The sequence below is a fragment of the Aethalodelphis obliquidens genome, unplaced genomic scaffold (genome assembly GCF_003676395.1).
Source record: "Aethalodelphis obliquidens isolate GAN/ISIS:26980383/991018 unplaced genomic scaffold, ASM367639v1 scaffold16, whole genome shotgun sequence".
NCBI classification, from domain to species: Eukaryota; Metazoa; Chordata; class Mammalia; order Artiodactyla; family Delphinidae; genus Aethalodelphis; species Aethalodelphis obliquidens.
The window spans coordinates 11,716,010-11,742,747 of NW_020837960.1; the positions used below are offsets into that span (position 1 = coordinate 11,716,010).

General features: G+C 40.0%; 1 protein-coding gene across 8 annotated transcripts in view; it reads right to left on the reverse strand.

Moving 5' to 3' along the window:
- Positions 1–26,738, reverse strand: part of ENOX1 (ecto-NOX disulfide-thiol exchanger 1) — a 611,692-nt gene that overhangs the window by 532,172 nt on the left and 52,782 nt on the right. For 2 of the 8 annotated variants that reach the window (XM_027116186.1, XM_027116187.1), the window contains exon 2: positions 6,703–6,817. The exons of the other annotated variants lie outside the window; for them this stretch is intronic. The gene's annotated coding sequence lies outside the window, so the exon portion shown is untranslated. The remainder of the gene's footprint in view (positions 1–6,702; positions 6,818–26,738) is intronic. 8 annotated transcript variants of the gene reach the window in all.

Below are 26,738 nucleotides of genomic sequence, written 5' to 3' on the forward strand. Positions count from 1 at the left end.
AACCCGTGTCCGGGAAGATCCCACATGCCACGGAGCGGCTGGGCCCATGAGCCATGGCCGCTGAACCTGCGCGTCCGGAGCCTGTGCTCCGAAGTGGGAGAGGCCACAACAGTGAGAGGCCCGTGTACCGCAAAAAAAAAAAAAAAAAAAAAAAGTATTAAAGGCTTCAATGTAAGACCTGAAACCATAAGATTCCTAGAAGAAAACATAGGTGGGAACCCCAGTGACATCAATGTTAGGGATGTTTCTGTGGATCTGACTCTGAAGGCAAGAGAAACAAAAGCAAAATAAACAAATGGTACTACTTCAAACTAAAAAGCTTCTGCACAGTGAAGGAAAATATTATCAAAATGAAAAGGCAAACTACAGAATGGGCAAAGATATTTATGAATCGTATGTCCAATATGGGGTTAATATTCAAAGTATATAAAGAACTGATACAACTCAACAATTAAAAACAAAACCAGAAACCCTGTTAAAAACAGGCAGAAGCTCTGAATAGACATTTTTCCAAAGAAATTTCATACAGATGGCCAACAGGCATGTGAAAAGATCGTCAGCATCACTAATTACCAGGGAAATGGACATCAAAACCACAATGAGATACCATCTCACAGCTTTTAGACTGGCTGTTATTGAGAAGACAAGAAATAACGGATGTGGAAGACAATGTGGAGAAAGGGGAGCCATCACACACTGCTGGTGGGGACTGTATATTGGTACAGACACTACGGAAAACAGTATGGAGGGTCATCAAAAAAATTAAGACTAGAACTACCACATGACTAAGGTGTTTACCCAAAGAATACAAAAACAGTAATTCGGAAAGATATCTGCACCCCTATGTTCATTGCAGCATTATTTACAATAGCCAAGATATGGAAACAACCTAAGTGTCCATCAATAGATAAATGGATAAAGAAGATGTAGTATGTATATGTATTTGTGTATATATACATACACAAATGCATATACATACACACACACACACACACACACACACACACAGAGGCAATGGAATAGTACTCAGCCATAAAAAAGAATGAAATCCTGCCATTTGCGACAACACGGATAAAGTCATTATGCTATGTGAAATAAGTCAGACAGAGAAAGACAAACATACTAACATATGATTTCATTCATATGTGGAATCTAAAAAAACAAATTAACAAACAAAATTTAAAAAAAAACCCTCATAGATACTGAGATTAAATTACTGGTTACCAGAGGGGAAGGGGTTGGGGCATGGGCAAAATGGGTGAAGGGGGTCAACTGCACGGTGATGGATAGTAACTAGACTTGGGATGGTGATCACTTTGTAGTATATACAGGTGTCAAATTACAATGCTGTATATCCGAAACATATAATAAATAATAATATTATTAATAATAATAATATTATACAGAATATGGAGCTCAGGTTCACCAACTAGTGATGTTATTCTCTTGCTACGAGGTGTCCCAAAGAGAAGGCTCAAAAGAGCTAACACATTTATCAGCCGAAGTCATGCTCCTCTCCCTGAGACTAGGCCAGGAATTGGACAGCAAGAATTTTACAAATATTAATAAAAGCATATCTTTTGTCTCCTGTGTCAAGTTTATCTTCCACCAGTAATAAATTTCTGCAGGAGCAGTAACTGCTGGTCACTGCCGTTGTTATTTCTACAGCCACCTTCTGCTCCTGGCCAGCTATGAGCCACTTAAAATAGGTTTGATGCTCCTAACTTTCTTGGTAACCAGATATGATCCAAGGAGCGCATGATGACAATATTATTTTTCAAAGCAAACCACATATTCAGACAACAAAGGAATGAAACTAAGTATGGTCGTGCAATTGAAAAAATGTAAACCCACAGAAAAACACACATGAAAGGACAAAGAAAATCTTAAGTTTTTAAGCTCTGACTTTTGTTATGCAATTTCATATCTCAACTTTAGTCATTCACTGACCATCCTACCATCTGCATGAGATTAAAAAATGAACTACTAGCGAACACCTGAATCACCTCAAAAATATACACTTTAACCAATGCTTTAGCCAATCAAGGACAAAGAGAAGAACAGGCTTAAAGGAGGAGGTAGAAATTCTCCTTTGATCAGAATTCAGCCCTAAAGAGACTAAAGAAAACATATTGCTTCTTTTAGGCAAAAGCACTTGAACTTTGGCCTCAAGGCCAAAGTCCTGCACCAAGGAACACCCTGAACATCTGTCTCTATCTTTTCTTTCCCCCATGCAAGTGTTGGTTACTGACACTCCAGCTCTTTCCTGGAGCCCTTCTTGCCATCTCAGACTCCAGAGTAAAGGCCCATGTCCTCCAAATCATTTTAATGAACTCAAGTTACATCCTTCTTTATGATCATTCTGTGGCTAATTCCTCACTACATGTGTTCAACCGGATGGAAAGAAAAGAGCAACACCCACCTCCAGATGCAGCAATTATCCCTACCACCCAGTTGAGGTTCCGCTTTGCAAGGATAACCAGAATTGTGCTGTCCCTCACAGCGCAGACACAGATTAAAATGAATTCAATCCACGTTCTTTTCTACTTGGCTGGCAGACAACCTAAGTAGACCATCATCACAAAGTGGTTCTAGAAAGTCTATTTTAGACGTGGTCGGGGTCTCACCACGAGGAGAACGGGGATGGCAAGAGATGGTGATGGAGTCCACAGGCAGCTGCTGTGGAAGAAGAGGGGACGGAGCAGAGGCAGGAGTGTAGAGAGGCTCGTGTTCTGAATTAAACCTTGTGTCAGATGGCCAAGGGACAGACAGGATTCGACAGCCTCCCTCCACTCTCCTTCCCATCCCACCCTCCCCACTAACCCCACCTTTAATCAAATGTATGAAGCCATCTGAAAAATATTATCAGCTTTGGGGGGTGGGGTTAATGCTAAAATCATCGCCCTTATTATTAGGCATTTGCTTATTGATGCTTTCATTTTAAAGAAGTCAAATTTTAAGGTTACTTGTAGAACCCAAATAGCCGTATTATTAATAGCACATCTGATAGGAACACTAATATCACCAATCCACAACAAGAACTCATTCTACATGTAAAACAAAGGCCCCCACTTACCCTACTTTTTATTACAGGAAATGTCCCATAGCCTAAAGTACTCAAAGCTGGGGTGCCAGCTGTGGGAATTTAATACCTCTTGGGCTTTTATGAATCCAATTTCCCCTCCTTTTATTTTCCTTTGCTTTTTTCTTTTCTTGTCATCTTTCTTGTTCTTCTTCCCTGAAGAGGGATGAAGGGACAAAACTAAGGTGGGGAGAGGGCAAGTGACCTATGAATCAAACCGGCCAGATTTTCACAAGTCAGAGCACGTTCATTTCCTGGAATGGTCCTCAGAATAAAAGAAAGGAGTGGAAACCTCAAATTCATAAGTTTTAGTTCAATGCCATTGCTTAAATGTGGAATTAAAGACAGTCTGAACAAAATAGCATCACTTGTCAATTTAAAAGGGGTAAAAAGCATTTTTTTCTTTCCACATCTATTTTCCAGGCCTCCTTAGATTGCAGGATTTCGCGGGGTGGTGATATCCATCTGAGTCTAGCACAGTGCTCATGTCTCTGGCATTCGATACTCCACCCCTTCAGTGAACATCTGGAGAGCTTGGGCAAATACATTATTGTTTCCCATAAAGTGCACTGAGATCAAGGACTCTCTGGGATGGCAACAGAGTCTGAGTAAAATAAGAATTTAATATATTCATTTGAGAAAATGAATGCTGGATTAAGGAAAAAGAAAAAAACATTTCTACACAGCAGAAATTCTTGCAGAATGTGAGATGCGCTGGGAATTTCTAAGAGAGGGGTATGGTGAGTCGTATTTCCCAAGACTTATCTGACCACTAACTCCTTGGTGTTACATGCCACTAGTCAATGTTCTATGAAACACAAGTTGGAGAGGAAAAAATGGGCCACATCTTTACAATCCAATCATGCATATTTATAAAATATTTTGTCTGAATTATTTTTAAATGGCAGATGGAGGTGTGTGGAGCATCATCAAGAACGTAAGTGACTGGGAGAGGAGGGTGGAGAGAAAGTGTCTGCCCTTTCTTTGGTCAGTTAAGCTCCTAACGAGCTCCTGGGCACCCAGTTACCTTCCAACTCAAACCTGAGCCTCTCTCTCTGCTTTATTCATTCAATCAAGAGTAATAATCATAATAACCACTTAGTCCAGTCCTTTTGTTCTATACGTGAGAAAAGAGAGGCCCCAAAATAGGTATCTACTTTGCCCGAGGTCATTTAGTGAAAAAGTGGCAGAAGATAGAACAGAAAATCCAATATTTCAAATATCCAACGTTCCCTAAAATTGTATTTACTCAATATGTACTCCAGATCTAATATAGGCTAAGATAAAGGAGAAAATCTACATCAGTATTTATTTAACTCAGATTAAAACACCACTCTTGATTACAGTAAAATTTGGCTTTGGGGATAACTCAGCTAGGCCTAGGTAAACATTCTCTCTTGCATTATTTATGGAGAAGGCAGCCGTCTCATGTAAATATGATTCACACTGGAAATGGTGGAATCCCCTCGGCTTCTACTCTGGGAGACCACCCCCCCTCATTTCTGGGTAGGATTCCCTCCTCTGGGGGAATCTCTGGAAAATCTCCCCTACCCTAACTTTGGGTTCCCCTCTTCCCCGCTACCCATTGGGGTGGGGAATCTTTTCCACTCTCACAATTTTACCCACCCCACGTATGCTAATAGCTCCCAAATGCATAACTGTAGTTAGCCACCCTAAATACTTCTGCAGTAAAGCAGCAAAGAGAAGAGAAGAAAAGAAGGGAAAGAAAGGAAGGAGAGAAAAGGTGGACTCCCCAGGGCTGGCCTTGCAGCAGAGAAACTGTTTCTTTCCCATGGCGCATCAAATTAGGCACAGCCTCATTTTTGTCCATAAACTTGATCCTTCACTTTTGCTCCCAGTTTCAGCCGTTAGCACCAGCAGTCCTCTAGATGCCCAAACAAGAAATCTGGGATTCATTCTATATTACTTCATTGCCCTCAGAACTTACATCCAATTAAACTCCAGGGCTGACTGCTTTTACCAATAAGATTCCAATTCTCCCTTTTAGCTTGGATAACTCAAAAAGTCTCCCCCGACCCCAGCTAGTTTGCATGCCTCTGGTCTTATTCCCACCCTCAAGTCCATTCTCTATTCAAGAAACCATTCCCCAGAGATCCTCGTAAAACACAAAACTGACTCCATCTCATCTGTGCTCAAAACCCTTCATCAGCACCGTATCGCTTACAGCCCTAATTCCCTAACATAGGCTCCCATGTACCTCTGTCCAACAGCTAGCCTCACCATCACGGCCCCGTACTCTGTGTGGTCCGGGAACTGCTCATGGCTTCCTGCTGTGCCTGCGTTATTTCTGACCTCAGTGCTTGTTAACGCTGTTCCCGCATCCTCACCTCGATTCTGCAGGATTCAACTCAGGCACCCTCTCCTCCAGGAAGCTTTCCCTGGCTTGGGCTAGTCTAGCTATCCATTCTCAGTACTTCTGTGATACCCTGTAACCTGCAACTGCTCTCTCATAGGGCTTCCTCAGTCTTCTTGATGGTGCGTCTCATCCCTGAGGGCAGAAACAATGTCTTCCTCCACTCCAGATGCCCAGCTCCTAGCACAGTGCCAATTACATAAGAGGTACCCAATAAATGTCTACTGAATGAATAAAACGAGTAACGAGCTATGACAAGCACAAACCCACTCATCCCACCATGTCTCTGAGCTCCTCCCCACTTCCCAGAACCCCTGCCAAGTTCTAGGTAATGGCCATGGGTAATCACATCAATTTGCCATACACAAGAGATTACTCCCATGTAAACTTCACTCATTCGGCTGGCCTTTTCAAGCCAGTTTTAATTAACAAGGTTTTCTCTGTTAAGATGTTTCCCATAGAGTGTTTCCTGGACTGCATTATTCTGATGTGTGCCTCAGTTCTCTGTCACTCTCTGTGGATGGAGCCTTCTACAGTAACTGACAGAGTTTACAGTGTTTTAAAAGTTCCTGTTGAAGATATTTCTAAGCAGAATATTAGAGCCACGTGTTTTCACTCAATCATAATGCCCTTCTTCAGCCAAACTTACTTAGGCTTGGTCCCCGTCCTAGTTTTTTCTTTGTTTGGGAATAATTTGAGAAAAGAAAAAAAAACCCACTGAGCCATTCTGGAGTGCGAGAAGATTTAAAATTATTAAAACATACTTTACAATGAAGGTGCAACTGCTTTTGGCTCAGAATAACCAGCATAATTCAAAAATGCATTCAAACTACATTTCAATTTAGTATCTAGCTTAGTCTTCCTGATGAAATCACTGTCTCATCAGCTTAAAGCAAAATAAAGTAGTTCAAGTTAAAAAGGACTAAAGCTATCACTTCTGACTAAATGCAATCAGCATAGTATTTTAGCAGAACATTGTGATTATTATAATACCTAATAATAATAAACATTTCTGCCATCAGGGTCTTTGGCACTGCAGAGAACAGAAAGGAGCTTGCCCCATGGACTTCTAATGTAAATTAAACAAGCAATATGGGCACACAAGTTTCACAGGTTAGAGTTAATTAACATTTTATCCCAAGCAGAGAAAAGGGAAAGAAAATTAAAATCAATATTAACAGCATCAGAATTCACTTCAAACCTTATAGGAGTCACCTGTAATGTGAATATAACTTAAGAGACTTACAACATCACCAAGTCCAGTCTGATGTCCCTTGCTCCTGCCCCTACTCAGCTAACCCTTAAAAACAGCGGATTTGCATGGTTGATTCTTATACAGCCTTACACAGCCAATGGCAGACCTGCCAAGAGACATAGGACACATTAGCTGAACTCCAGGGACCCACCCCTGTTGTATGGCTCAATTTTCTCTCTTTCTTCTTCCCCCACTCCTTATGAGTAAGTATCCAATAACAGAAAAAACATTGAACCTAGATTTATCTCCTACTGTATTTATCCTTTTTTAAATTGAAGTATAGTTGATTTATAATATATTAGCTTCAGGTGTACAACATAGTGACTGAATATTTTTATAGATCGATTATACTCCATTTAAAGTTATTACAAAATAATGTCTATAGTTCCTTGTGCTATACAGTATATCCTTGCTGCATATCTATTCCATACATGCACCCCAATGTTCACAGCAGCACCATTTACAATAGCCAAGAGATGGAAGCAACCTAAGTGTCCACCAACAGATAAATGGATGAAGAAGATGTGGGATATATGCACATGGAATATTACTCAGCCATAAGAAGAGTGAAATTTTGCCATTTGCAACAATATGGATGGACCTAAAAAATATTATGCTTAGGGAAGTAAGTCAGAAAAGACAAATACTCCACATTATCACTTACATATGGAATCTAAAAAATAAAACAAATGAATGTATATATCAAAATAGAACAAACAGACTCACAGACATAGAAGACAAACTAGTGGTTACCAATGGGGAGAGGGAAGCGGGAAGGGGAAAGACTGGGATATGAGATTAAGAGATACACTGTGGTTATTTTTAAGTATACACCCTCAAATCCTTTTTTTTTTTAAGATTTTCTTGCACCAATTTTTAATTGAGATATAACTGACATATAACATGATATTAGTTTCAGGTATGTGACATGATTTGATATTTATATATGTTGTGAAATGATCACCAAAATGTCTTGTTAGCATCCATCACCATACATAGTTACAAATTTTTTGTCTTGTGATGAGGACTTTTAAGATCTACACTCTTAGCAACTTTCAAAAATGCAGTACCATATTATTAACTGTAGTCACCATGCTGCACATTACATACCCATGAAATTTGGGAAATTTGTACATTTTGATCCCCTTCATCCATTTCTCCTACCCCCCGCAGCCCCCACCTCTAGCAACCATCAATCTTTTCTCTGTATCTATGAGTTTTGCTTGTTGTTATATATGTGTTTAATTCCACATTTAAGTGAGATCATATGGTATTTGTCTTTTCCTGTCTGACTTATATCACTTAGCATAATGCCCACAAGGACCAACCATATTGTTGCATGTTGTGTAGAGTGTAAGTTTCATTTTCTGCATGTGGTTGTCCAGTTTTCCCAACACCATTTATTGAAGGGACGGTCCTTTCCTGATTGTATATTCTTGGCTCCTCTGTCATAAACTAATTGACCATAATTGTGTGGGTTTATTTCTGGCCTCTCTATTCTGTTTCGTGTATCTCAATTTTTAAAAAAAGAATACTTTTTCATACATTTTTATCCTACTTGGCCACATTCTTTCTAAACTAATTTGGGTTTACTGACTGAATGATCTAGCACTGCTTCTGCTTAATGTTTAAGATTATAAAATATGTAGATCTGTAATAACAAAATTGAATCATTATTCTCACAAATATTATTTCAAAAGTAATTGTATTTTATAGTATGTCAGCTTGAAGATGATCTCCAAAATATTCAGGTAACTTAAGACTTTAAACTGATGCTAAATTTATCTAAATAATGTATATTTTTTAGATACTAAGATAATTTTTAAGAAAAATAAATACTGAAACTTCAATTACTAGGCTTAATTTTAGGTTCATTTACTTTTTGCCCCTGTATTCATATGGTAGAGGATATCCTATGTAATATACCTTTTTATATGTGTGTGTATATATATATATATATATATACACTTCTTAATGAAAATATCCATTTTTGCCACTTGTAGATGATGTACTAGAAAGATGCTTTACAGATATAGAGTACAACGGAAAGTTCACGGGAAGGGAATTTTATTTGTCAGTGTCAAAGTTGGCTAACATTAGATACATTTATTTAAAATATTTTCAAAAAGAATTTTAGCATCAAATATTGTAGTAATACAAATCTAAAGTTTTGTTTTCTTTCTGCTAAAACAACACAATTTTCTTGAACTACTGGCCTACTCTCTTCTAATTTACATTTTAAAAATTGACGTGATATTCACATAACAGAAAACGAACCATTTTAAAGTGAAAATTGTAGTGCAATTTAGTTTATTCATAATGTTGTGCAACCATTACCACTATGAATTTCCAGAACATTGTCATTGACACAAAAGAAAACCCTTTGTCACACCCCATTTCCCTCTCCCCCCAACTCTTGGCAACCACTGATCACTTTTCTGTATTATGGATTTGCCTTTTCTGGATATTTTATACAAATGGAATCATTTGATACGTAGCCTTTTGTGCGTGGCTTCTATTAGATTGAAGTTTTCAAGGTTCATCTATGTTGTATATCATGTATCAGTATTTCAATCTATTTATGGTTAAATATTCTTTATAGCTGAATATGGATATACCACACATTCTTACCATTCCTCTTTGGATGAAATTTGTGATGTTTTCACCTTTGGCTATAGTAAATAGTGCTACTATGAAAATTTATGTACAAGTTTTTGTTTGAATACAGGTTTCTAATTCTTTTGGCTAGCTATCTAGGAGTGGAATTGCTGCATCATGGGATAATTCTATGTTTAACTTTAGAGGAATCACCAAACTGTTTCCCACAGTGACTGATCCGTTTTACATTTCCACCAGCATTGTACAAGTGTTCCAATTTTTCTACATCCTCACTGACACATTATTTTCTGCATTTTTTCTATATATAGCTGTCTTAGTGTATGTGAACTGGTATCTCATTGTGGTTTTGATTTGCATTTTCCTAAGGATTAGGATGTTGAGCATTTTTTCATATGCTTTTTAGGCATTTGTATGTCTTCTCTGGAGAAACGTCTGTTCAAGTCCTTTGCCCATTTTTATTTTATTTTTTTAACACCTTTATTGGAGTATAATTGCTTTACAATGGTGTGTCAGTTTCTGCTTTATAACGAAGTGAATCAGTTACACATATACATATGTTCCCATATCTCTTCCCTCTTGCGTCTCCCTCCCTCCCACCCTCCCTATCCCACCACTCTAGGGGGTCAAAAAACATCGAGCTGATCTCCCTGTGCTATGCGGCTGCTTCCCACTAACTATTTTATGTTTGGCAGTGTATATATGTCCATGCCACTCTCTCACTTTGTCACAGCTTACCCTTCCCCCTCCCCATATCCTCAAGTCCATTCTCTAGTAGCTCTGTGTCTTTATTCCCATCTTACCCCTAGGTTCTTCATGACCTTTTGGTTTTTTCGTAGATTCCATATATACGTGTTAGCATACGGTATTTGTCTTTCTCTTTCTGACTTACTTCACTCTGTATGACAGACTCTAGGTCCATCCACCTCACTACAAATAACTCAATTTCATTGCTTTTTATGGCTAATATTCCATTGTAAATATGTGCCACATCATCTTTATTCATTCATCTGTTGATGGACACTTAGGTTGCTTCCATGTCCTGGCTATTGTAAATAGTGCTGCAATGAGAATTTTGGTAGACAAGACTCTTTCTGAATTATGGTCTTCTCAGGGTATATGTGTAGTAGTGGGACTACTGGGTCATATGGTAGTTCTATTTTTAGTTTTTTGTGGGGGTTTTTTGTGGTACCCGGGCCTCTCACTGTTGTGGCCTCTCCCGTTGCGGAGCACAGGCTCCGGACGCGCAGGCTCAGCGGCCATGGCTCACGGGCCCAGCCGCTCCACTGCATGTGGGATCTTCCGGACTGGGGCACGAACCCGTCTCCCCTGCATCGACAGGCGGACTCTCAACCACTGTGCCACCAGGGAAGCCCCTATTTTTAGTTTTTTAAGGAACCTCCATACTGTTCTCCACAGTGGCTGTATCAATTTACATTCCCACCAACAGTACAGAGGGTTCCCTTTTCTCCACACCCTCTCCAGCATTTATTGTTTCTAGATTTTTTGTTGATGGCCATTCTGACTGGTGTGAGATGATATCTCATTGTAGTTTTGATTTGCATTTCTCTAATGATTAATGATGTTGAGCATTCTTTCAAGTGTTTGTTGGCAATCTGTATATCTTCTTTGGAGAAATGTCTATTTAGGTCATCTGCCCATTTTTGGATTGGGTTGTTTGTTTTTTTGATATTGAGCTGCTTGTAAATTTTGGAGATTAATCCTTTGTCAGTTGCTTCATTTGAAAATATTTTCTCCCATTCTGAGGGCTGTCTTTTCATCTTGTTTATGGTTTCCTTTGCTGTGCAAAAGCTTTGCAGTTTCATTAGGTCCCATTTGTTTATTTTTGTTTTTATTTCCATTTCTCTAGGAGGTGGGTCCAAAAGGATCTTGCTGTGATTTATGTCATAGAGCGTTCTGCCTATATTTTCCTCTAAGAGTTTGGTAATGTCTGGCCTTACATTTAGGTCCTTAATCCATTTTGAGTTTATTTTTGTGTATGGTGTTAGGGAGTATTCTAATTTCATACTTTTACATGTACCTGTCCAGTTTTCCCAGCACCACTTACTGAAGAGGCTGTCTTTTCTCCACTGTATATTACTGCCTCCTTTATCAAAGATAAGGTGACCATATGTGCGTGGGTTTATCTCTGGGCTTTCTATCCTGTTCCATTGATCTATATTTCTGTTTTGGTGCCAGTACCATACTGTCCTGATTACTGTAGCTTTGTAGTACAGTCTGAACTCAGGGAGCCTGATTCCTCCAGTGTCATTTTTCCTTTCTCAAGATTGCTTTGGCTGTTCGGGGTCTTTGGTGTTTCCATACGAATTGTGAAATTTTTTGTTCTAGTTCTGTGAAAAATGCTACTGGTGGGCTTCCCTGGTGGCGCAGTGGTTGAGAGTCTGCCTGCCGATGTAGGGGACACGGGTTCATGCCCCAGTCTGGTAAGATCGCACGTGCCGCAGAACAGCTGGGCCCGTAAACCATGGCCGCTGAGCCTGCGCGTCCAGAGCCTGTGCTCCGCAATGGGAAAGGCCACAACAGTGAGAGGCCCATGTACCGCAAAAAAAAAAAAAAAAATGGTATTGGTACTTTGATAGGGATTGCACTGAATCTGTAGATTGCTTTGGGTAGTAGAGTCATTTTCACAATGTTGATTCCTCCAATCCAAGAACATGGTATATCTCTCCATCTATTTCTATCATCTTTGATTTCTTTCATCAGTGTCTTATAATTTTCTGCATACAGGTCTTTTGTCTCCTTAGGTAGGTTTATTCCTCAATATTTTATTCTTTTTGTTGCAATGGTAAATGGGAGTGTTTTCTTGATTTCACTTTCAGATTTTTCATTATTAGTGTATAGGAATGCCAGAGATTTCTGTGCATTAATTTTGTATCCTGCTACTTTACCAAATTCATTGATTAGCTCTAGTAGTTTTCTGGTAGCATTTTTAGGATTCTCTATGTATAGTATCATGTCATCTGCAAACAGTGACAGCTTTACTTCTTTGCTGATTTTGATTCCTTTTATTTCTTTTTCTTCTCTGATTGCTGTGGCTAAAACTTCCAAAACTATGTTGAATAACAGTGGTGAGAGTGAGCAGCCTTGTCTTGTTCCTGATCTTAGGGGAAATGGTTTCATTTTTTTACCATTGAGCATAATGTTGGCTGTGGGTTTGTCATATATGGCCTTTAGTATGTTGAGGAAAGTTCCCTCTATGCCTACTTTCTGCAGGGTTTTAATCATAAATGGGCATTGAATTTTGTCAAAAGCTGTCTCTGCATCTATTGAGATGATATGTTTTTTCTCCTTCAATTTGTTAATATGGTGTATCACATTGACTGATTTGCATATATTGAGGATTCCTTGCATTCCTGGAATAAACCCCACTTGATCGTGGTGTATGATCCTTTTAACGTGCTGTTGGATTCTGTTTGCTAGTATTTTGTTGAGCATTTTTGCATCTATGTTCATCAGTGATATTGGCCTGTAATTTTCTTTCTTTGTGACATCTTTGTCTGGTTTTGGTATCAGGGTGATGGTGGCCTCGTAGAATGAGTTTGGGAGTGTTCCACCCTCTGCTACATTTTGGAAGGGTTTGAGAAGGATAGGTGTTAGCTCTTCTCTAAATGTTTGATAGAATTTGCCTGTGAAGCCATCTGGTCCTGGGCTTTTGTTTGTTGGAAAACATTTAATCACAGTTTCAATTTCAGTGCTTGTGATTGGTCTGTTCTTATTTTCTATTTCTTCCTGGTTCAGTCTCGGCAGTTGTGTCTTTCTAAGAATTTGTCCATTTCTTCCAGGCTGTCCATTTTATTGGCATAGAGTTGCTTGTAGTAATCTCTCATGATCCTTTGTATTTCTGCAGTGTCAATTGTTACTTGTCCTTTTTCATTTCTAATTCTATTGATTTGAGTCTTCTCCCTTTTTTTCTTGATGAGTCTGGCTAATGGTTTATCAATTTTGTTTATCTTCTCAAAGAACCAGCCTTTAGTTTTATTGATCTTTGCTATTGTTTCCTTCATTTCTTTTTCATTTACTTCTGATCTGATCTTTATGATTTCTTTCCTTCTGCTAACTTTGGGGTTTTTTTGTTCTTTCTCTAATTGCTTTAGGTGCAAGGTTAGGTTGTTTATTTGAGATGTTTCCTGTTTCTTAAGGTAGGATTGTATTGCTATAAACTTCCCTCTTAGAACTGCTTTTGCTGTATTCCATAGGTTTTGGGTCGTTGTGTCTCCATTGTCATTTGTTTCTAGGTATTTTTTGATTTTCTCTTTGATTTCTTCAGTGATCTCTTGGTTATTAAGTAGTGTATTGTTTAGCCTCCATGTGTTTGTATTTTTTACAGATATTTTCCTGTAATTGATATCTAGTCTCTTAACGTTGTGGTCAGAAAAGATACTTGATACAATTTCAATTTTCTTAAATTTACCGAGGCTTGATTTGTGACCCAAGATATGATCTATCCTGGAGAATGTTCTATGAGCACTTGAGAAAAATGTGTATTCTGTTGTTTTTGGATGGAATGTCCTATAAATATCAATTAAGTCCATCTTGTTTAATGTATCATTTAAAGCTTGTGTTTCCTTATTTATTTTCATTTTGGATGATCTGTCCATTGGTGAAAGTGGGGACTCCCTCAAATCCTTTTAACCAAAGACTATTTGAAACTGATGTATAAACAATTTAAGCTTCTAGAATACACTTCCATTCTCATAAAATTAATTATATCTTCTACCAAGTCACTGAAACACACATGCCAAATAAGGATTAAGGCCCAATCAGCCCCCTACCACTTAAAAAAATATTTTAAGCGAATTAGTTTCCAACTGCTCAGTACTCAAGAACCAATACCAAAAACAGTACCCTTAAAAAAAAAGACAATGGGCTATTAGCTGAAAGAATAATAAGATATATATTCCTCTCAAATCTTGCTCCAAGATTTTCTTAAATGAAAATCCCCACAAGAATTAAGTTGGTAAATTCCAAAAGTTCAGCATGGTTCAGGCAGCACTGTCTATTGATGTTTTTCGTTTACTGTCCCTCAGCACTCACTGGATTCTCTCTGGCCTTTCGGTCCACCCCATGAAAGCCAGACAAAGCAAGTTCTCCACCTGTCCAGCAGACTGCTCTGGATGTGCCAGAGGCCAGGCCGCACATGGTGACAGCTCACATCACTGACACAGATTACAGCTAATTGCACAGGGCCCAAGCACAGCATAAAAGACAGCCCACATCCAAGAGACTAGGCCAGTCACAAGAGACACCTCACTATTAGCCACTCCTTCCTGGAACCTCCCTCCATACCTAGTGGTAGAGGGTAAACCTCTCTCCCGGATATACCTTCAGACCTGGATGATTAGACCCCACTCCCCACAAAAAGTATATGTATCACGGGGGAATGGGGAACAAAAATATAAGGATTTCATGTACCCTAAATAATCTTATACCATTCTTACAGGGGAATATATATATATATATATATATACACACACACACACACACACACAGATATATATATATGCGTGTGTGTGTGTGTATTATATAACACTGTATTTTATATAATGGTACATTTTCTCTTCTGTAGCAAAATAAAAGACCAGATAGTAATTGCTATGTGAAAGGTCCAGTAACTGTTTTTGAAGAACACCATCGGCTCAGTTACTTCCCACACAAAGAACTGAAAGATAATAACCTCTATGCACAAATGAATCTTGGCCTTTACAAACATGTCAGAAGCATCAAAAGGCATTAGCGTAAGCCACCTCCAACGTGGTAATTTATCCTTGGACTTTGTCTGAATGTTCCGAAGCAAAACAGAGACCCAGTCTTTCAATACACCGAAAGCACTGTCCTTTAAAAAAGCTTTTTTCATCTTTCTTTGTACCAGAGACTTGTTTTCCAAATACATTGTTCAGATTGCTGATCTGCAGGTTCAATGCCTCACCGAGAGGCTCTCTGCATCTTAGACATGGGAAAAAGCTTCAGCGTTATTCTGGGGTAAACTGTGTCCCCCAAAATGGTATGTTGAAGCCTAATATCTGGCATTTGTGGATCCAACCTTATTTGGAAATAGAGTCTTTGAAGATGTAATCAAGTTAAGATGAGACCATTACGGTGAGCCCGAATGCAGTATGACTGGCATCTTTATAGGAAGAAGAGTACAGATGCTGACACACAAGGGCCATGTGACGAGCAAGGCAGAGACTGAAGTGCCATAGCACGAGCCAAGGAGGCCAAGGACTGCCTCCCACCGTTGCCAGCAAACCACCAGAAACCAGGGAGAGGCAAGGAAGGATCCCCCCCTAGAGGCGTCCGGGGGAGCACGGCCCTGCCAATACCTCAACTTCAGACTTCTGGCCTCCAGAACTATGAGACAACAAATTTGTGTTGACTTAAGCTACCCTGTTTGTGGTACTTTATTATGGCAGCCCTTGGATACAAAGACAAGGGGCACCTCTTCCATCCTTTTACTTTGCAGCAGCACTTCAGGAAAACTCCCCTGATTGTTTGGATGGGGGCTAAGTCAAGCCCATAGAAGCCCCCTCCATAACCCATGCAAATAGATAAGATCCCCTGACAGCAGAAGTTCTTATCTGTAACCAAAAGAGAAACAAAAGTGTTGCTGCAATCTGCCACCTTCAAACTTGAAAGTATCTTTGGAGACTGCTGAGGTCACCCTGACTTCCTTTCCCTAAGGGACTCATCCTGGAGAAGGCAATAAGGCAGATCCAGAGGGGCCAGCAATCAACTTCTGACCTGTCATTTGCCTTTCAGAACACCCAGATGTGAAGAGCCTTTAGCAACTTGATGTTTTAACGTCTGTAGGTATGGGTGCATAGAGGATGACAGCTCTGGATTATTTAATGAGGTCACAGCATGTACTGCTAGCAACTGAGAAAACTGAGCATTCCTGTTGAAGAGATGGTAATAAAGAGGGACGTAAAGGAGAATCCAGTTTGCTTTGTTTGGAACAAAGGTATGTGGGATATACTCCCAAGGACAGAGGACAGCTCTGGAGACACAGAATCAGAGAACTTACTATGAGAACCAGTCATATTTTTAGAGATCGCATACCATAATTTTACAGATGAGAAAAACCAGGCTCAAGATACATCTTTAGGACTTCACTGCCAGCCCTGACCTAGGCAGGCCTTCTACCAGACTGCTGTCTGTCTGCTTCTCAGTCTCCAAAGAGGGGGGTGATGGTGCCCATTTATAACGTGCTTTCAGACGCCCCAGCTAAAGTCAATTTTGTGCCAGCACAGAAACAACCAAACAAAAAACTCTAATGTTTTAAAATGGAAAATGGGTTTGGGAAAATGGGGGACACATTCCTATGCCATAAAATGTTAAGCAAAATTCTCAGTGTTTAAACATATCAGAAAGCGTGACATTTAAGGTAACAATCTAGGATGCTGGGCCTTTAAAGATCACAATTACAACTTGGCTTTTCTGAAGAGACATAAAAAAATTCCTCTCTGCTACATATAAAAACAAAACAATAATGTAATCAATAAAACACATTATAGTATGTACCAAACTGAAACAAGCAATAAAATTTATTCCCACTCATTCTCAACCACACCAAGTACTTGTAGAATCGGGAAGTATGAAAGAAGGCGGCAAACGTGGAGCAAAAATGAAATGTGAAAGGTTAAAGGCCACAGAGGAAAACACTTCAAAACCTAAGGACAGTTAACACACATAGAGCTCATCACTCCAGAAGGCTGTTCAAGGTTCAGGCTTCAAACAACACAGGTCTTCCATTCAGTACTGACCACAGCATGGACAATGGTGGCAGGAATCCTTGCTTTCTCAGACTTCCCACAAAAGTGCAGCATTAGAGAAGGTAAAGTGAACAATAGAGAATGATGATCAAAACCCATTTTCAGAACTAACTACTTCCATTTTCCTCCTTTTATTGATTTTTTTTTTTTAAACCTACTTTGCGCTCTCTCAGGCAGCAGGGTTGCAGGGCACATCGTTTAATGTACCTTATTGATTCAATCGTACACATTTATACTTGTGTAGAAACTTTTGCTACAGTGCGTTTATTGATCTTTTAATTATTAATGGAGGCCAGAAAACCTGAAGAGCTTTATCGTAAATATTTTTTATTTTCTCAACTTACGGCAAGAAAATTATCAAAAACGTTCAGCAGATGAAGCATCGTGCTTTGCTTAGTCCCTCTAGTCAACGGGTTATGTTTCAGAGGTGCTGTCAGTAAGAATTTTTTTTCTAAAGTCAGGATTACATCAGACTGAACGACTCATTTGGATGAAAATGTCTTTTATGTTTCCAGTTTCTAGAAATATTCCTGACGTACCCTTAATTTAGCCCTGGGAATGGCAAGCAAGTGTTTCCTTTCAGTGTGGCCGTATTCAGATTACACCGAGCTCGTCGGGTGAGCAAGCTTTCTGGCAAAGTTGCCACAAGGTTAAGAGCCTGTGCTAATGTTGTTTACAAACTGTAATTTTGGGTGATGTCCTTGGCCAGTAAGAACGGTGCTGGGGAAGAGCTCCCACCTATCTGGAAGAGTTCAGGAAAGCTCTGAAGCAAATGGAAGAGGCTTGCATGCTCAGAAACGGGAAGGAGGCATGGAAGAGAGGGGTACCTGTCAGCCTATTCAGGCCTTCACTGCTGCTGACAAATGCAAAGATTTCCCGGAGATCCAGACCAACGTTTGCTTGAGGAAACCTGCGTCAGTCACTAGGCCGGTGCCCAGGCTGTCTGGTAATTACTAGAAATACTTCAAGATATGTAGCCCCTCTATTAATCTTAATGACCCAACTATACAAGTTATATGCCTCACCCAGAAAGCATAGTTAATGCATTTACATACCGTGAGTGCAAAGCAGGATAACATACTCAAGAAGGAAGTAGACGGGGCCTGACCTTCCAGAAAGGACCACCTGATTTAAGGTCTGGTATCCACAAACATAAATGTTATCAAGCGAATCATAATTTGTGAATATCATGAATACACCTTGACTTTTATTATTTAAAATTCACGTATGGCTAATCTGCCAATCACACAGAACACACAATGGGCCCTTACACAGCAAACGTAACTAAAACTGGGGGATCTAATTCTTATGCTTCTCCACTTCCCACACAGGGGACCAGCCTCACTTGAACCAATTCTGATAGGAGAACAGGGGCTATGATTTTAAGCCATTTTTCTCTCTTTATTTTTTTTCTGTAGAATTCTTACTTTAAATTAAACCTAAATTCATGATCATAATTAGTTTCCTTGAAAATCTTCAGTATTTTAACTGAACATGTGTAGGAAAATATTATTAATAAGATGGTGTTTTCCAAATTTTATTATAAAGCATTGGGCATGCCATATTATTTACGTTACAACATGAATACTTTCAAAAGCCCTTTTACCCAGGCTCAAAGAGCACACAGTATATGATACAACCTACAGGAAAATAATTTTATAAATTAGGCCATAGTTCTTTAGATATAAGGGTCTTTAATCAGCTTTTCAACATAACAAAATGTAGTTAGACAGTCAAGTATAAGGCAAACAATCCAGTAATTTAAGGAAAAGCTCTGTGTGACAGTAAGTGAAAAAGAAAAAAATATCTGATACCAAAAACATTGATTCTATGGTTAACTGCCTTTCTCTAGTGTCATGTATAGAATTACAATGGAATTAGTAGTTCTTAAGTTATCAATTAAAAAGATGAATTGGTAAAGATACATTCATCGGCTGTATTTATATGGTCCATCTCTCATCCACATTTAAATAGAAACAATGCTTGCATTTGCCACTTTTCAAAGTGAAGTGCCTTCCAAATAATAATCCTTTAATTGCATATCATTAGAGATGTTTAAAGAAATAATGAGAGTTAATATCGAACAGGCCTACCAAGATGCCAATTGATCCCTCTTGCGTTACGTTTGCTCAGTTCCTTTTCACGATACCTGACCGTAACAAGCATCTGAAGCATAGATGAATGATTTTTGCCTCAAAAACTCTGAAATCATCTCATTTATTCATACTAGATTTGCTAATCAGTAACTCAATTCTTATGAAGGCCCAATGTTCCCCCCTAATTACAGCTGCAAAAGAAGAGGCACTGCCTTTAACCCAACGCTTTTCTGCTTTGGGAGCCCTTCCATGCCATTTCCTTTCCGAACCTTCTCAACTAGCACCCAAGAACTTAACCCTCCACCGTTCATGACTTAATGGGGTTGCCTCTTTTTTTTTTTTTTTTTTACATTTTGGCCATGCCGAAAGGCTTGTGGGATCTTTGTTCCCCACCAGGGATTGAACCCGCGCCCTCTGTGGTGGAAGCGCAGAGTCTTAAACCACTGGACCGCCAGGGAAGTCCCAGGGTTGCCTCTTTATGGATGGTATCCCCAACTTTGACCAATCTGCAAAGGTACATTTTTTTTTTTTAAATCCTTTCTCCCCTTTCTTCTGCTACTGTTTCCTAGGTTCCAACCATCTAATCAGATTGATACCAATTGTTCACTAACAATCTTATATGGATTCGTTCATTCAACAAATACCCACTGAGCACCGGCTATATTTCAGCACTCTTCTAGGTGCTGAGGATGTATTTGTAGACAATATCAGACCAAAATTCTTGCCTTCATGAGAGGCTAACACAATACATAAACGAATTAATTGATAATAAATATATATGTATGTATATATGTGCATGTACATATTCTGTTAGTTCTAAGAGAAATAAAGAAAAATAACATAAGAGGAGAGCTGCTGTGGTGGGGTTGCATTTTAAATAAGATGGTTAGATGGGTGACAGCTGGATAAAGCCTTGAAGAAAGTGAGAAAGTCCTGTGGATAGATATGGGGGAAAGCGTTCCGGGCAGAGGACACAGAAGATTCCTAAGTAGTGAGTCTAACATTTCTGAGACACAGAAACAAGGCCAATGTGCCTAGAGTTGGGTAAATGAGGCAAAGTGTAGTGAGTATTCGAGGCACCAAGGACCACCGTAAAGACTTTGCTTTTACTCTGAATGAGAAGGGAAGCTACTGGAGGGTTTTGAACAACGGAGTAATATCCCTTTTTATTTTTAAAACATCTGTACTGAGATACAATTGACACACCATACATTCATCCACTTACAAAGTGTACGATTCAATGGTCTTTAGTATATTCACAGAATTGTGAAACCGTCACCACAATCAACTTTAGAACATTTTTATCACTCCAAAGAGAAACCCCACAGCCCTCAGCAATCACTCCCCACCCCCCAAACTCCTAGCCGTAGGCAACCACTAATATACTCTGTGTCTCCATAGATTTGCCTTTTCAGGACATTTCATATAAACTGCATCATGCAATACGTGGTCTTCTGTGACTGGCTTCTTACACTTGGTATGTTTTCAAGGTTCATTCTCGTGTATCAGGTACTAGTACGTCATTTCTTTTTACTGCTGAATAACATTCCATTGTATGGATAAAGCACACTTGGTTTATCCAGTTATCAGTTGATGGACATTTGGGCTGCTTCCACTTGTTAGCTGTTATAAACAATGCTTTTATGAACATCTGTATACCAGTTTTTGTACGGACATGCATTTTCAATTATCCTGGGTAAATACCTAGAAGTATGCTTGCTGGGTCATATGGTAACTCTATGCTTAACCTTCTGAGGAACTGCCAAGCTGTTTTCCAAAGCGGTTCAATCTTTTTACATTCTATCAGCAGTGCATAAGGGTTCCAACTTCTCCATATCCTCAACACGTGTAATTTTATCTGTCTTTCTGATCACAGCCATCTAAGCTGGTATGGAGCAGCACCTCATTGTGGTTTGGATTTGCATTTCATAGACGGCTAATATTATTGAGCATCTTTTTGTTCTTATTGATCATTTGTACATCTTCTTTGGAGAAATGCCTGTTCAGATCCTCTGCTCGTTTTTTAATAGGGCATGTGTTTTTACTACATATCCTAGATACAAGTCCCTTATCAGATATACGGTTTGCAAATATTTTCTACCATTTTGTGGGCTGTTGTTTCACTTTTTTATGATTTGCTGTAAAACACTGAAGTTTTTAATTTTGATGAAGTCCAAGTTATCTTTTCTTTTGCTTTCTTGTGCTTTTGGTGGTGTATCTCAGAAACTCTTGCTTAATCCAAGATCATGAAGTTTTATAGCCATGTCTCCTTCTCAGAGTTTTATAATTTTAGCTCTTATACTTGGGTCTTTAATCCACTGTGAAATAATTTTTGTATATGGTGTGAGAGAAGGGGGTCTAACTTTATTCTTTTACATGTAGAAATCAAGTTGTTTCAGCATCTGCTTGGAAAGGACTATTCTTTCTCCACTGAATTATTGGCTCCCTTGTCAAACTAAATTACATTTTAACAGGATTTGTCTAACAGGCTTTGTCTGTTGCCCTTAAAAGCAGAGACCAGTTAGGAGGCCACTATCATAAATCAGGTAAGAGATGCTGGTGGCTCGACCAGGAGGGTGACAATGGAAATGCTAAGAAGTGGTCAAATTCTGGATATGCTTTGAAAACTGAGCTGATGAGACCTGCTTAGAGATTGGATATGGGTGTGAGAGGAAGAGAGGACTTAAAGTTGACTTCAATGTTTTTGGTCTTGATGTCACAGACTACAATTTTGGCTTGGAGAAGAGTGACATGATCACCTGGGCTACTGTATTAGAAACAGATGGTAGGGGAATGAGGATGAGGGCAGAGGGACCATTCAGAAGCCTACTGTGATAATCCCTCTTTGGGGATTTATCTGAATTGTCATTAGTCCTTCTTAGAAACACGATGACTAACCTCCAACAAATTAATTGTGAGAACCACAAATCTCACCACAGGTCAATCGAGAAGATATTACAGGCTAGATGGGATTTTAGACATCCTTCAAATCATACTCCTCCAGAAGGTATTCACTGGAAGACAAGAGAATCTCATTTTCTATTAACTCAGAAAGTCTTTCAAGCAGCTCTTGTAGCAGACTTTCTAATAGGTCCAGCCCAGGGGGTTCTCAGGCATAAATCTTCAAGTTCTATGAAAACCCTTGAGAAGATGGTCAGGGCACAACTCAAATAGCTCATACCACTGCACTGGAAAAAAGCACTGTACCTCTAGTGTTCCTTAAAGAGACTTAATCTCCTTCCCCTGGCCTCAGAAGGGGCAGGTGAAGCAGGATAAGGACTGTAGCACGCAGGGAACAGAAGCATTTAAGCCGTCTCATTCTTCATAAAAAACGGTGATTTTCTTCTGGATTTAGCAACTTTCCACTACCTTCTATCCTAGACAAGATTTCTGTTTCAGTGAAAATCTACTGAGTCCACAGGGCACAAGGAATAGCTAGTGTTCCTTTCAAGAGAAAGCAGGAGGCTTGGAGTCTTCTCCAAAAACTGGCTCTAGGCAACCTTGAACTAGTTCTGAGAACTCGGTATACAGACAGACAAAAGAAGTCTCAGTTCAAGACCCTAATACGCCTCTCAAGTCATTTTTTGTCAGTGAAGCAACAGCTAATGAGGAAGCAGTGCCTCTCAGCACTAGAGATATTCAGAGGAAAGGAGGCCAGGGTACCATGTCAAGGATTTCCAAGGCACACAGAGGAAAATGTAAATTTGTCCCTGGGGCCTGGAGACAAGACAAAGACCAAATGGAATCCTACAGTAGGTTGTTAAGCTGTTATGTGTAGAGGAATGGAAGGCATCTTCTGATGAACCACTCTAAGACTGACATTAAAATACACAACGCAGGGCTTCTCTGGTGGCTCAGTGGTTAAGAATCCGCCTGACAATGCAGGGGACACGGGATTGAGCCATGGTGCGGGAAGATCCCACATGCCGCGGAGCAAATAAGCCCGTGCGCCACAACGACTGAGCCTGCGCTCTAGAGCCCATGAGCCACAACTACTGAGCCCGCGTGTCACAAGTACTGAAGCCCGCGCGCCTACAGCCTGTGTGCAGCAACGAGAGAAGCCACCTCAATGAGAAGCCTGCGCACCAAAAGGAAGAGTATCCCCCGCTCGCTGCAACTAGAGAAAGCCCGTGCACAGCAGCGAAGACCCAACACAGCCAAAAATAAATACATTTAAAAACAAACAACCCAAATGTAAACATGAAGACTATTTGCTTCAATTAAGTCTAAGCTACAGGAGTGTGAACTTTCATGTCTCCTTGGTGTACAGCTCTGCCAGTGCTTTCACCATTATTAAAGTGTGTTTATACCAGGTTTGGCTTTTCATCTGTTATAGAAAAATTACATCTTGCCAACAGCGCTACAGAGGCCTAAACACAATAAATCCTCCACTGACCTTGAACCCAAGCTAAAGGAGTCATTCTCCTTGGTGCTGAACTGCCTAAATAATGCACTGCATAAATGGCTATGAATATAAATTACATCTACAATGCATCTTAGCATCCGTGGATTACCAAGAGGGTACACGTTTTTCCAGAAGGCAGTGTTTGTAGAGGCACCTTGATGTAGGCAAAATTCTTAGGGAGATAACTGGGAAGGTACTCCCTGGAAGACGATGACCATGTGTTTATTGAGCACTAAGAGTGTGCTGGGGCTTGAGTCCCACAAAGGAGGTGGCAAGGCTGCAGCAGCCTCTGGTCAGAAGGTTTCACAAGGGGAGAGGAAGAAGAAGCTGCTTAACAAAGGACATACAAGAAAAAGAGACAACTGCAATAGAAAGCTCAAAGTGGTGAAGCATCATGAGACAGGTAACAGAAAGCAGGAGTAGAAGACAAAAGCATCAACCAGAATGTCAGTATCATGGGAAATGGCACTTCCATTAGAACCACCAAGAAAACGTATCAACATGGAAAAGTTTTATAACATGTTAAATGAAAAACGCAAGATATCAAACGATGAATGCAAGACATAAAATCACGTACACAAAAGGCTGAAATCTGCAGGGGAATGTAGAAAACTCAAAACCACCAGATGAGCGTGGCAGAATTATGGACAGATCAGTTTTCTTTCAAAATTTCCTTTAATCTTATGGTAAAGACACGTGTACACACACACCATTTTTTTTTTTTTCTTTTGGTACGCGGGCCTCCCACCGCTGCAGCCTCTCCCGTTGCCGAGCCCAGGCTCCGGACGCACAGGCTCAGCGGCCATGGCTCACGGGCCCAGCCGCTCCGCGGCATGTGGGATCTTCCCGGACCGGGGCACGAACCCGCATCCCCTGAATCGGCAGGCAGACTCTCAACCACTGCGCCACCAGGGAAGCCCACGCCATATTTTTATAGGCAATTAGAGTATATGTAAATATTCACTGCAGCTCTGTGATGGTTTAATAAATGGGAAACAATTCAAATATCTGTCTACAAGGGACAGATCAAATAAATTCTGGGCATATATAGAAAATGACTTCCTATATCACTTTAAAAATTGAGGTATATCTATTTGTACTGACATGAAACTATGTCTACGAGACATGGCCAAGTAAAATTTTTAAAAGGCAAGATACAGAAAAACACGCATGGTATAAAAGTATTTTTATGAAAATAAATAGCTACAACAGTATTTGCTGGTATATACACAGGAAAGAAACAGTATGGAGTAATAGACAAATGGAGGGGAAATTATGGGATTGGATGCTTTCAGTTCCCACATTAATGTATTTCTGTAATGCTTGAATTTTGTACAATATAAACTTATATTACATGTGTCACTGGAAAAACTTCTTAAAGAGTGAAAACTGAATCAAAAAATTTTAAAGCAACTAGTATATGTGAACAAACTTTAGAAGTGTATCCTAGGGTAACAGGGGTAAAACGTAAGAGGGGCTCTGAAAAACAGAAGGTGTATAGGGCTATGGCAGGGCAGGGTACAGACAGGCAGTGTAACTAAGGGAATGAAAAGCACAGTCATGCTGAGCTCTAACCTGGACAGCAGCTAACCAATCACCCTGAGCCGAAGGGCAGTAGGAATGAGAAAACAATCTGAACCTCAAAGGAGAAGGTATTTCACAGGGTACAAAGGACCACTGTCCATCCACAGAATTCTGAGAAAAAGTGACAGGGAATTTCTGAAAGGCAGAAGAGAGGAGGTGGCAAAAACATGGAAAAACAAGGTTGAGAATGAATGGGCAACAGTGACTAAAACAGCACAGAAGAAAAATAAGAGGCAAGTAAGCAGAATTTATGAGGGGACTCATAACATATGGCTGTTTACCAAAAGCCAGTCCAGCACAAAGTAAGCTGCCTCCAAACCCATTAACCTGAAATCGACTTTCTTGCTTCCAAAAGGCAATCAGAACTTCAAAATGCAGTTTGTCTTCCCTTAACAAGTCCAGCAAATTTCAGTTGAAAATCGCTGTTCCTATATATCCTGTTAGTCTGTGTCACCATGTCCCAGATGTTCCTGGGAACTGGAACAGCTAATTTGTTCAGTTACCAAGCCCTGCCGTCCAGTTCAGCAGGCTAGGAGAGCCGCCAAGAGTAAATGGTACCTCTCAGTATAAATAGTAAAACCACTGGCTCTACCACTCACAGGCACATCTAAACCACTACATGCCTCAGGTCCCTAGTCTGAAAAATGGGTACAATTTCAAACAACTGTGAGATTCAAATGACAGACAAATGATAACTCAGTGCCTTGGACATAGCACAACACGTAAATGTTTCTGAATGAACAAATGAACCACGGGCGTCCCATTTTGGTGGCTTCTCTTGTTGTAGAGCACAGGCTCTAGGCACGAGGGCTTCAGTATCTGTGGCACGCAGGCTCAGTAGCTGTGGTGCACGGGCTTAGTTGCTCCGTGGCAGGTGAGATCTTCCTGGACCAGGGATCGAACCCGTGTCCCCTGCATTGGCAGGCGGATTCTTAACCACTGCACCACCAGGGAAGCCCCTATATGTACTATTATTGTGCACGAAACAAAGGTATGGGAAAGGGTAAAATTCTAGTGAATTCTATCTTACTGTAGTAAGAGCAGGTAACTTCCTTCTAACATCAAAGTCTCCCATTTACTGCTTATACTACCGTTATTGCCCTTCCTGGGCATCTGCAACACATCCTCAATGTTGAAAGTGTATTTCCATACTTTTTGCCTTTTCTCTTTAGAACTGTAAGATCTAAGATGGTGAGGGATCTTGACTTCAGACTTCATGAGCAGGCAAATAACCAACTAACACTACAAAGCCACGCAGAGAGAACCTTCTGGGGCCAACCTCTGTGTGGTGGTAGTGAAGGGGACCCCAGATCCTTTGGTGAGGTAAACCAGTTTTGAGCGTCTAGATGTGCACAGCATATCGAATGGGACACCTCTTACTTGAAACACATTAAGATGAAGCAATACCCTCTCGGCTAGAGTATGTTAACCTAGGTCCTCGAATACCAAAGGGAACCATGGATGGAATTTATGGAGGTACTTACACTCAGATGGGAAAAAAGTTAGATCTTTATTTTTACCAATAGTTAACTGAAA